Genomic DNA, 9712 nt, shown 5'->3' on the forward strand with positions numbered 1-9712 from the left:
TAAGAAGAGTATATGCAGTGTATTATTTGTTGAAACTGTACTTCCGATTTGATTTGAAACTGTCTCATTGCTATCTGTTTATCAATAAAACTTTAAAAAAATAAAATAACAATAACTGATGTCAAAAAAAAAAAAAACAAGATTGAGATTCCATCTCACCACAGAAAGAATGGCTAACATCAAGAAGTCAGCCAATAACAAATGCTGGAGGGCCAGAGGAGAAAAAGGAACGCTTCTACACTGTTGGTGGGAGTGCAGACTGGTAAGGCCGCTATGGAAATCAGTGTGGAGATCCCTCCAAAATCTAGGATTGGAGATCTCATTCAAGCCAGCTATTCCTTTGCTGGGTATTTTTCCAGAAGAACTGAAAACCTCATAGCACAGCAATATATGTGCACCCACGTTCATAGCTGTACAATTTATTATAGCTAAATCCTGGAGACAATCCAGATGCTCATCAACTGAGGAATGGATAAAGAAGATGTATTTTTACACAATGGAATATTATTCAGCTATAAAACGATAAATTTGAGTCTTTTCTTGGTAAATGGATGCAACTAGAGAACATACTATTAAGTGAAATAAAGCAGACCCGCATGTGCAAACATCATATTGTCTACGTAGTGTGAGAACCTGAAAGGGAAAAATGGAATCTGAAGGGTACAGTAGACACTGGTAAAATGGAATGAACTTATTCAAAAGGAGTTACTGAGTTGAGAAGGACAGGAGAGGGAGTGGGGCACAGAGATGTATCTATATATGTAAGCAGGATGCTTTCGACAACTGTACTGTACATTTCAGCTGGTTTAATGGAAAGAAACAGTTAATGCTTTAATGTGTTTCGTATCTTTTTTTCAATTGTTTGTACTTTCTCTCTTCTTAATTTCCTATACATTTCTTTCTTTCTTTCTTCTTCCAATTTTACATGCATATATCTGGTAATATGAATAACTGGTTGGAAGACAACACTATGTATTGCAACAAATACTGTAAAATTCATATATTACTTTGTTAACTGAAAGTCTGTATCACTTTTAATTTTTTTGCTTTAATTCTAATTTGTGCTCTCTTTACAAAATAAAAAACAGAATTTTAAAAGAAAAAAAGAATAAAAAAAAGAAAAATTGATCTTACATCACCATCAGCTGGCTTTGGAAAAGTATTCATGAGAACTGGGAGTACAGCTCAGTGGTGGAGCACTTACTTAGAGTGTTTTACCCCAACACTAGATGTAAAAAGTGTTCAGAACCCCGTGGGAGCTCAGAGAAGGCAAAGGTGCTATGTGTTGGGTTTGATGACTTCAAAGCAAAAAAGATAAGACTGGGGTTTCTCAGTGGCAGCCACATTAATATCAGCTGAGGGAGATTTAAAAGGTATACCCATGCCAAGTTCCCACCCTTCACCATTTGAAAATATCTGCTAGGGACCCAAGTTTTACTAAGAGCTTTAGGGGCTGGCCATAGTCCAGCATGACCCCTGATAAGCCATTTCTCATGGAATTCTCTGCTTTTCAACATTAATAGAAACTGTGAGCTACTTCTAACCAATCAAACATGGCAAAGGCTATGGATATTATTCACAAAATTATGTTACATCATATGGAAAAGTCAAGAAATGTTGCAGCTATAACTAAGGTCTTAGTCAGTTGACTTTGGGTTAATGCAAAATGAGTGGATCTGACCTAATCTGGTGAAACTTTTACAAGAAGATCTACATTTTCCAGGAGGTCAGACATTTAAAGCAGCAGAGAATATCTCTATCATGAGTTTAAAGAAAAAACCACTCTGAATTCAAAGTGACTACCTGAGGGAGCTTGGAAGCAGATCCTCTTCTGCCTAAGCCAATATCTGACTATATTCTCCTTTGGCTTTAGCCTTGCACTAGTCTGAGTAGAGGATCCATTCAGGCCATGCCTGACTTTCTGACCTACAGACCTGTGAGGTAATCAATAGGTACTATTGACTAAGTCTGGGAATTTGCTCATAGTCAAGGAGACTAATTCTACATGACTGTAATGTCAAGCCAGCTATTAAGGACCTTGTAGTGGGCTCCAATCTCCTGCTAGGTATTATGGCACACAGAGAGAAGAAAGACCCAGAGACTAAATGGTGGTGCAGTGGGGTTCTGGGATGCTCAGTTGTTCATGGGGGAATCAAAGGCAATGAGGCAGCCTTTTATTGGTATTTATTAATTATGTCTGTGTCAAGGATGAGGGTAAAGTGCAGTGAGTGTTTCTGGAAACAGTTATGGTGAGTGTGGGGGCTAGGAAGAACAAAGTATTCTTGCAAAGATAAGACAAGGGGAAATAAGAAAACTGTAGTTTCCTTAGTCACTTTATTGTTCTTGGCAGGTTTCATCCTGCCCTGTGAATGCCACAGTGTCACTAGCCCTAGCGTTTTCATCTGTGACCAGAAGAAAGCAGGGAGGTTTTGCATTCCAGTCTGGCTCAAAGAGCAGAACAAGGACAGCTTTGGACATCCCCTAGGCTCAATTTATAACCTGTGGACCCTGAAGACCAGTGGTGAATATCTTTGGATTACATAACTTCCCTGGATCTGTCCAGTTTGGGAATGGGCTGTTTCATAGTGAGGTTTAATTCTGTTAAGCCTGATTATCCAAAATTTGGAAATAAATCAAAGACACCTGCATGTCTTTTCAATGTCATTGTTAATAGGCTCTTTCAAGATTGAATTATCTAGGGAAATTAGCTGATGTTTGACTTTATTATTTGATTATATCCCATGCATTTTGTTAACTAGTAGCATTTTTCTGGTGAAGATGCTAATGATGATCTACTTGGTAGACAAGATAATCCCAAAGGTTATAATTGATTGCAATTCAGTAATAGATTAATAATTTTATAACTAAACTAGCTATTTTACTTTGACATTCCTGTATTAAATTATTTATAAATAACCTGCTCTTCAAATGCTTTATGACCCAGCCTTACTAAAAATAATTGTATCATTAATTAAAAGTTTTGGTCATATGTCCATTTTATTTTGCATTTCATGCTTTCAATTTTCTGATACTCAGGCACTCAAGCTCACACACTCTAAATAAGTCCCACAGCTTTAGCACTAACTCAGATTTCTTATTCTTAAGTCTGACATATTTTCCCTTATAAAAGTAGCACTTTACAGAGGATGTAGAACATTCTTTCATATTTAATCCTTCCAGCAATCTTTGAAATCATGTGCTGTATATTACTATGTTTAAAATCAGGAAAATGAACACAAAGGGTTTATGTAACTTGCCCCAAATCACATTGGCAGAGCCATCATTCAACCAGGTGTCCTGGCCTTAGTAGCACTCTCTCTGGGTTACAACACCTCATCTCAGTTTTCTATTATAAATTTGTATCTTAGTATAATAGCAGCTGATTGTATATTACAGTAGCTGCATCTGAGGGACACAAATGGCAACCTTTCTGTTTACCCACTTGGGATGAGGAAATGCAAGATGTGTGCATATGTGAAAGTGTCATACTGGGATTTTTGCCCACATAATGCTTCATGTTGCATGTTTTGCATATGCTTGCCCAAGCATCACAGGGGATAAAATACACCCATGCCCCTCTTCTGTTTTGTAAACATGTATTTTTCCATAGTGTGATTCGCAGTAGTTACACCTGGGGAAAGCAAAAACTCAACCGTGCATCCACCCACTTGGCGGATGATCAGCAAGGCATGTACAGGAGATCCAAAACAGCAACAGGCAAGTTTTATCCACAAAATGCTCATCATGAATTTCTGGGCACTTAGGATTTGCTTTTTTAAAAACTTTTTTATTTTTCTGGTGGAAGTAGCCCAATTCATTTTAAGGGCACATGAAAAACCAGATTTGCAAGTTTAGAAGGAGGTTGAAAGTGAATTACCAGGGGCAATCCACTTTCCGGGCTCCCTTCTGTCTCTTAGAAATTATTGTCTCTCTCAATAATTTCTTTCTACTCTTACACTCTGTTGTTCCTGGAATTTATTCCTTGATTTTAGAGAAGATGAACTTGGCATTTTAGACGTCTATGAGTTTGGGAGTGTCACAGAGGAAAACAATTATTAGGGGAACAACTTATAGTTGTGCCTTACATATGCTAAGAGTTAAGAAAGAGATGTTAGTGGGTCTTCTCTTTGATATACACATAGAAGAATAGTAAATGTGCCTTTACTAACATGTGAAATGTGATTGCTGGATGATAAATATAAGTTTAACCTGTGAGTTTAAGAGATATACAATTTTTAAATGGACTTGTAGCTTTGTTTTGCCTCTAGGAAAGGTTGCCAAGATTAGATGGATAACACAAGTGTCTTGGGGACTTATTTGCCCTAGGACCCAAGGCAGAATTTTTCCAGTCAATTGTTGCTTCTATCTCTACAGGTAATCTTCACAGCCTGAGAGGTGCTCTGAAGACTTCCAACTCATTGTTTGGTTGGTATACTCCCTCTTTCAGAGAACAAAAAGCATTAGTTTATTACAAAGTTATGCTTCCTTCTTTAAAATATTACTGTCATAGTAAGTTCACCAGCTCCACGAGAAGACAAACTTGTGCACCAGCTAAAGCGTGGATAGGCTGGTACAATTTATTTTTTCCTGTATTTTAGGGAAGGGTCTGCAGGGTGTTCAGGGTCTCACTACTAGATCAGACTTGTAGTGATTCTCCTGTTTACAGCCTTCCAAGGTCTGGGCCCTTGTGCCTGCTTGCAGGCACTTTAATCTGCTGAGCTATTTGGCCGGCCCTAAGCTGGTTGAATTTTGTCTTCTGTTTTCTCTCCAGACTGCATCTACCTGTGCTGGAATAGAATCTACTCAAGGGACACAAAGAGGGTATAAATAGAAATCAAATAGAAATTAAAGGGGATGCCTTTTTTTTTATTTCAGACATGGGGAGCACACTGTGTGTCTCTTATTCTTATGGAATGCATTCTTAAGCACTGGGAGATGTTTGACCCTTGCATGTTGAAAAACAACTGTTTGATATTTTTCTGTACATGTACATGACCTACCTACCCCTCTAGAGCTGAGAAGGAATGCAGAGGGAAGTGTTAAGTATGATGCTATTTTACAACTAGAATCACACTGTAAAAAAGAGGGAAAATGGTCAGATTTGCCTATGTTCAAATTCTCTTTACATTAAGAAATAATTCTTATTTATGCTCAAAGTATAATTGTAATTCATGTGAGACTACCTATGTTATGTCTATTTTTCAGTGACTTAAAAAGATCAAGTTAGATCTAGAAAATGTTGAGATGATCCTGCAGGTACATTGAGGTCTTTAGAGGATTTACTCAGACCTATAAGCTAGACTGGGAAGATGTAATATTAATCTTACATTAAACATTGACTTCTAATGAGAGACAAGCAGCATTACAAGCTGATGTCACATTTGGAGAGGAATATCATGTCGTTCATTTTATACAGTCAGAAGACAGCCAGCCAGGGGAACAACCAGTTCTCACTGGAGCCCAAGCTGTCTCCACCAAAGATCCCTGTTGGCCTAATTGCCAGACAGGACGTTGGAGCAGGAGACATTTTCAAGTATGTATTCTTGAAGGTCTACAAAAGACAAAAAAACAAGACCTCTAGTTATCTTAAATTATCAACTATTTACCAGGAGAAAGATGAAAATCCTTCTCCCTTCTTAGATCATTTACAAGAGGTACTGTTAAACATATATCCATAGTTCCTGGTTCAATGGGACAGATTATGCTAAAAGTTGAATTTATTACCCAATCAGCCCCAGATACTAAGAAAAAATTATAAAAAGTAGCTTTTATTTCAGATAGTTCACTTGATACTTTAGTAAATACTGTCTCTTTAGTATTATATAATTGAGACTGGGAGATACCCAACAAGAGAATGCAGAGAGCAAAAACATGGTTGCCTTTGTTGCAGCCTTAATGAAGAAGTAAAATTAAGGAGGCAAGCCATCCTCCAAAATCAGATGGCATTAGACATTCTAATAGCAGTACAAGAGGGTACTTGTGCAATTATAAAAGCTGAATGCTCAGTGTATATTCCTGATCCTTCTGCTAATATCTTAGTAGCTGTTCAAGATATTAGATGACAGGTTAACAACATATCAGATTCTGTAATTCCCTAGATGTTCTCTTTGTCCTCTTTAGGGAAAGCTATACTGGCTTCTCCTGGTGGAGGAAGTTATTTATTTATTTATTTTTTGCTTTGCTGTGGAGGAAGTTATTGACTATATTTATAATTGTCCCATTGATTTTATCATTTGACCAATGCATACTTGTTTATGTGGCCTCTCATTGTTTCTGTTTCCCCTCCAAACTTAAAGCTATATGTCTATTCAAGACAAGAACACCTGGCACCTATCGAGGGCCTTTAGGTAGGCTCTCTGTGGTGTATCTCTGATGGCCAATCACAGCTATGGTCCTCTTCAACCAGAGGTACCCAGATTGGTCTTTGACCCCCCAAGGCAGTTAGGGATATTTCTTCAGAGTAGGGAATATTATAGCTATCTCAGTTATGTAGAAATATTGTAGGTAGTCAGACAGGGCTGGGCCCTTGCAGAAGACAACTGGCTGGAGATGTATTTACTGAAGGCCAGGCTTCAAGAAAAAGAACCATTTCCCCATATACTTCCCTTAGGGATTAACAGAAGTGATTGATATTCTAAGTAGGCAATAACCACCTTGGGATAGAGGACCAAACCTCCTTACGCCACCACTTCCAAGAAAGTCCTTGTCCATCCCATGTGTGCTTACTATGTGACTTCTTTCCCTATTTGATCCCTATTTAATCAATATTACTTAATTGATTAAGTAACCATAGTTGTTGTATGCTTCTTGGTTAACCATAGTTTTACCTCATCTCACACTCATCCTATGATTTACCATTGGATCAGTATTACCTAGGTGACTATATTTGTAATCTTATTGATTGATTTCTACATTGTGCAACATTTCATAATTGCTATAATTTTGGGCAGTATATTCCTAAAAATATCTTCAAATTATGGCATGGAAATTTATCCCCTTTTAGATGTGAAGAAGTTATGCTTTCAATTTAGAAATTTATCCTGGAACTCAGCACTCAGGTCCTTATTTATACAGAAATAAACCAAATGATGCTGTCTACAGACTTGTTGCTCCCATCTCCAAAACTAAGTAGAATGAGACATTTAATAATTAGTTTATCAGTTTCCAATTGATGTTACATTTGCTGTTTGGGCAAAGTTGACCAACATTGAAATTGTAGCAAGAACAAAGCAGAAACTTCAAATGAAATATTACAATTTAAAAACAGAGGATTGGGTTGAGGAGATAGCTCAGTGGTTAAGTGCCTGCCTGGCAATCATAAGGACCTGGGTTCAATCCCCAGCACCACATGTTACACCAACCCTGAAACTCTAGGCATACCATGCCAGCCACTGAAACTGGGCGTGGTTGTGTACGTCTGTAATCCCAGCACGGGGGAGGATGAGACAGGAAGATCACTATGAATCTGAACTGTGTAGTGAGACCCTGTACCAAATAAATAAATAAATAAATAAGTAAATAAATAAATAAGAAATAAAAACAGAGGGTTGTACTGTACAATATTTGAATTTCAAATATTGACCTTGTATATGGCAAAGAACAACTAACTAGTATTGATGATATCAACATTGTACCATGATGGAAATATTAATAGGAAAACCTTGACCAAATAGATGCCTGAGATGGTAACTTTCTACAACAAAACCAAAGGCATAGTAAATGTTGATGAGTTATGCCGCAACTATAGAGTCACTGAAAAACACAAAGCATTGGTCAATAGTAGTGTTTTGCTCAGTCCTAAACATGTGGCATAAATAGTTTAATAGTTAATAAAGAAAATAATAAGTGAAAAATATCACAGAGAAATTTTCTTAGAAGTTTAAGTGGAACTCCTAAGAGATCATTTATAGCAGAGGAAAAACAAATTGTTTCTGTTCAGAGAACTACACAAAAAAATTGTGAAGCACACTGGGAAGCCAACAGGTGAACAGGCAGGCACAGCATCACAAAGACCTACAATGACAACAGGAAAACCAAAAAGATGTCAACTATGCTCTACAGGAAAGGATAGAAAAAAAATATACATACTATTTATTAGTATAAGCAATACTTGTGTTGGAACATGCAGTTTTCATGTGTGAAAACTGTCTTAGGTATGACAATTGAAGCAAAGATTATTTCTGTGGTAGACTTTTGTTTGTATTTACATTGTAGTTCACATGGAATTTTATTTCTGATGTTATCTTTTAGGTTTTATAAGTAAGTAATGGGCTTATGTGACAGCACTGATGTCTTTTATAAACAGTCAATACATATTTGATATTTTATTTTATTTGATTGTTATTTTATAATCTTGATAAGTACATGTTTACAAAATAGTAGGAAGGTCCTGACAGAAGAAGGAGATAAGAGGTGACAAGAGCAGCCTGCCATATAGGAAGTTAAGCACATGTGCTGTCAGAGAGATGTGTATATGGAGCAAGATGTGTGCATGGAGCACGCAATTGTCATGCATGAAAACTGCCTTGGGTGTAATGAGGTATAATTCTGTACAATAAATTAAATTTTGATAAATTACAGTACAATGACTGTGACAGATAGTTTATAGTTGTGAAATGATGACCACAAGCAAGACAGGGAGCAATTTCTTTATTGCAACATATTCTTCATAGTTAATCTTTAATCTTGTCTTCAGGCTCTGTCATTCAGTTTTTTTGTCCCTTCTATCATGATGTTCCTATCTTGGAGGCAGTCAATTATGGACTGACACCTTGAACAAATCAAAGTTCTCTTCCTTTAAATTGTGGGTGTTGGGTACTGTATCTCAAAACCAAAAGTAACTTTTATGGAAAATGGTACCAGGTAAGTAGAGTCATTGCTGTGATCTCTACCTGACCAGGTAATTTAGAAACCTTTGGAACTGATTTTTGGGGGGAATTTGGAGAAGTTAGAAAAGTGTTTGGAAAAGCCCTACACTGCTACAAGCAGAGCCTGATGAATGATTTTTATCTGAACTCAGAAGCATAGCTTGTTTTAGGAATGCAGACATTAAAGGCCAGGCTCAGGAGGTTTCATTTGGGAACAGGGTCTTCACTAGCAGTGGAATAGGGGCCATATGTGTTGCACTCTGGCAAAAAAAAAATTAGTCTGCATTCTTTCCATGTCTTAAGACTGAGATTAAGAGCCATAAGGGACAGTAAACTAATTGATTTGATGGATCAAATTCCAAAGCAGCCCAACATTCAAGCTGTGGCATGGTTATTGCTGGCTATGTTTACCCAGATTTATAGTGAGAATCAGCAGCAAAAGGTAGAGCAGGAAATTTTGAAAAACTTGAATTTTGGCACAGCAAAGACATTGTTGAAACGTGGGCTTGAAAGAGGTGTAACTACTAAAGAAATTAGTGCCATTAAAAATAAACCAATTAATTAAATTAAACAATTTTTAATTAGCATTTAATTTTCTGAATATTGCTTAATCTTAATTTTTGTTCTAAGATTTATACTATATTTTTCACTTGCAATTTATTTAAAATACATTGTATGATATCTTCTCCTAGTATTAGAAAGTTTAAAAAGTATATTTCTTAACAGAGTTTAGACAGAATATCCTGTCTGCTTCTTGTGCTATGGATAATCACTAAGAAGATAACAATGTACAATGTATTGATTATCAAAATTGTCCTATTAATCAGCTGTGAAACTGTCTCATT

General features: G+C 36.7%; 1 pseudogene; it reads left to right on the top strand.

The window, feature by feature from the left end:
• Window positions 1-9712, top strand: part of LOC101593130 — a 59848-nt pseudogene that overhangs the window by 48002 nt on the left and 2134 nt on the right.

The sequence above is a fragment of the Octodon degus genome, unplaced genomic scaffold, assembly GCF_000260255.1.
Source record: "Octodon degus isolate 3935 unplaced genomic scaffold, OctDeg1.0 scaffold00015, whole genome shotgun sequence".
NCBI lineage: Eukaryota > Metazoa > Chordata > Mammalia > Rodentia > Octodontidae > Octodon > Octodon degus.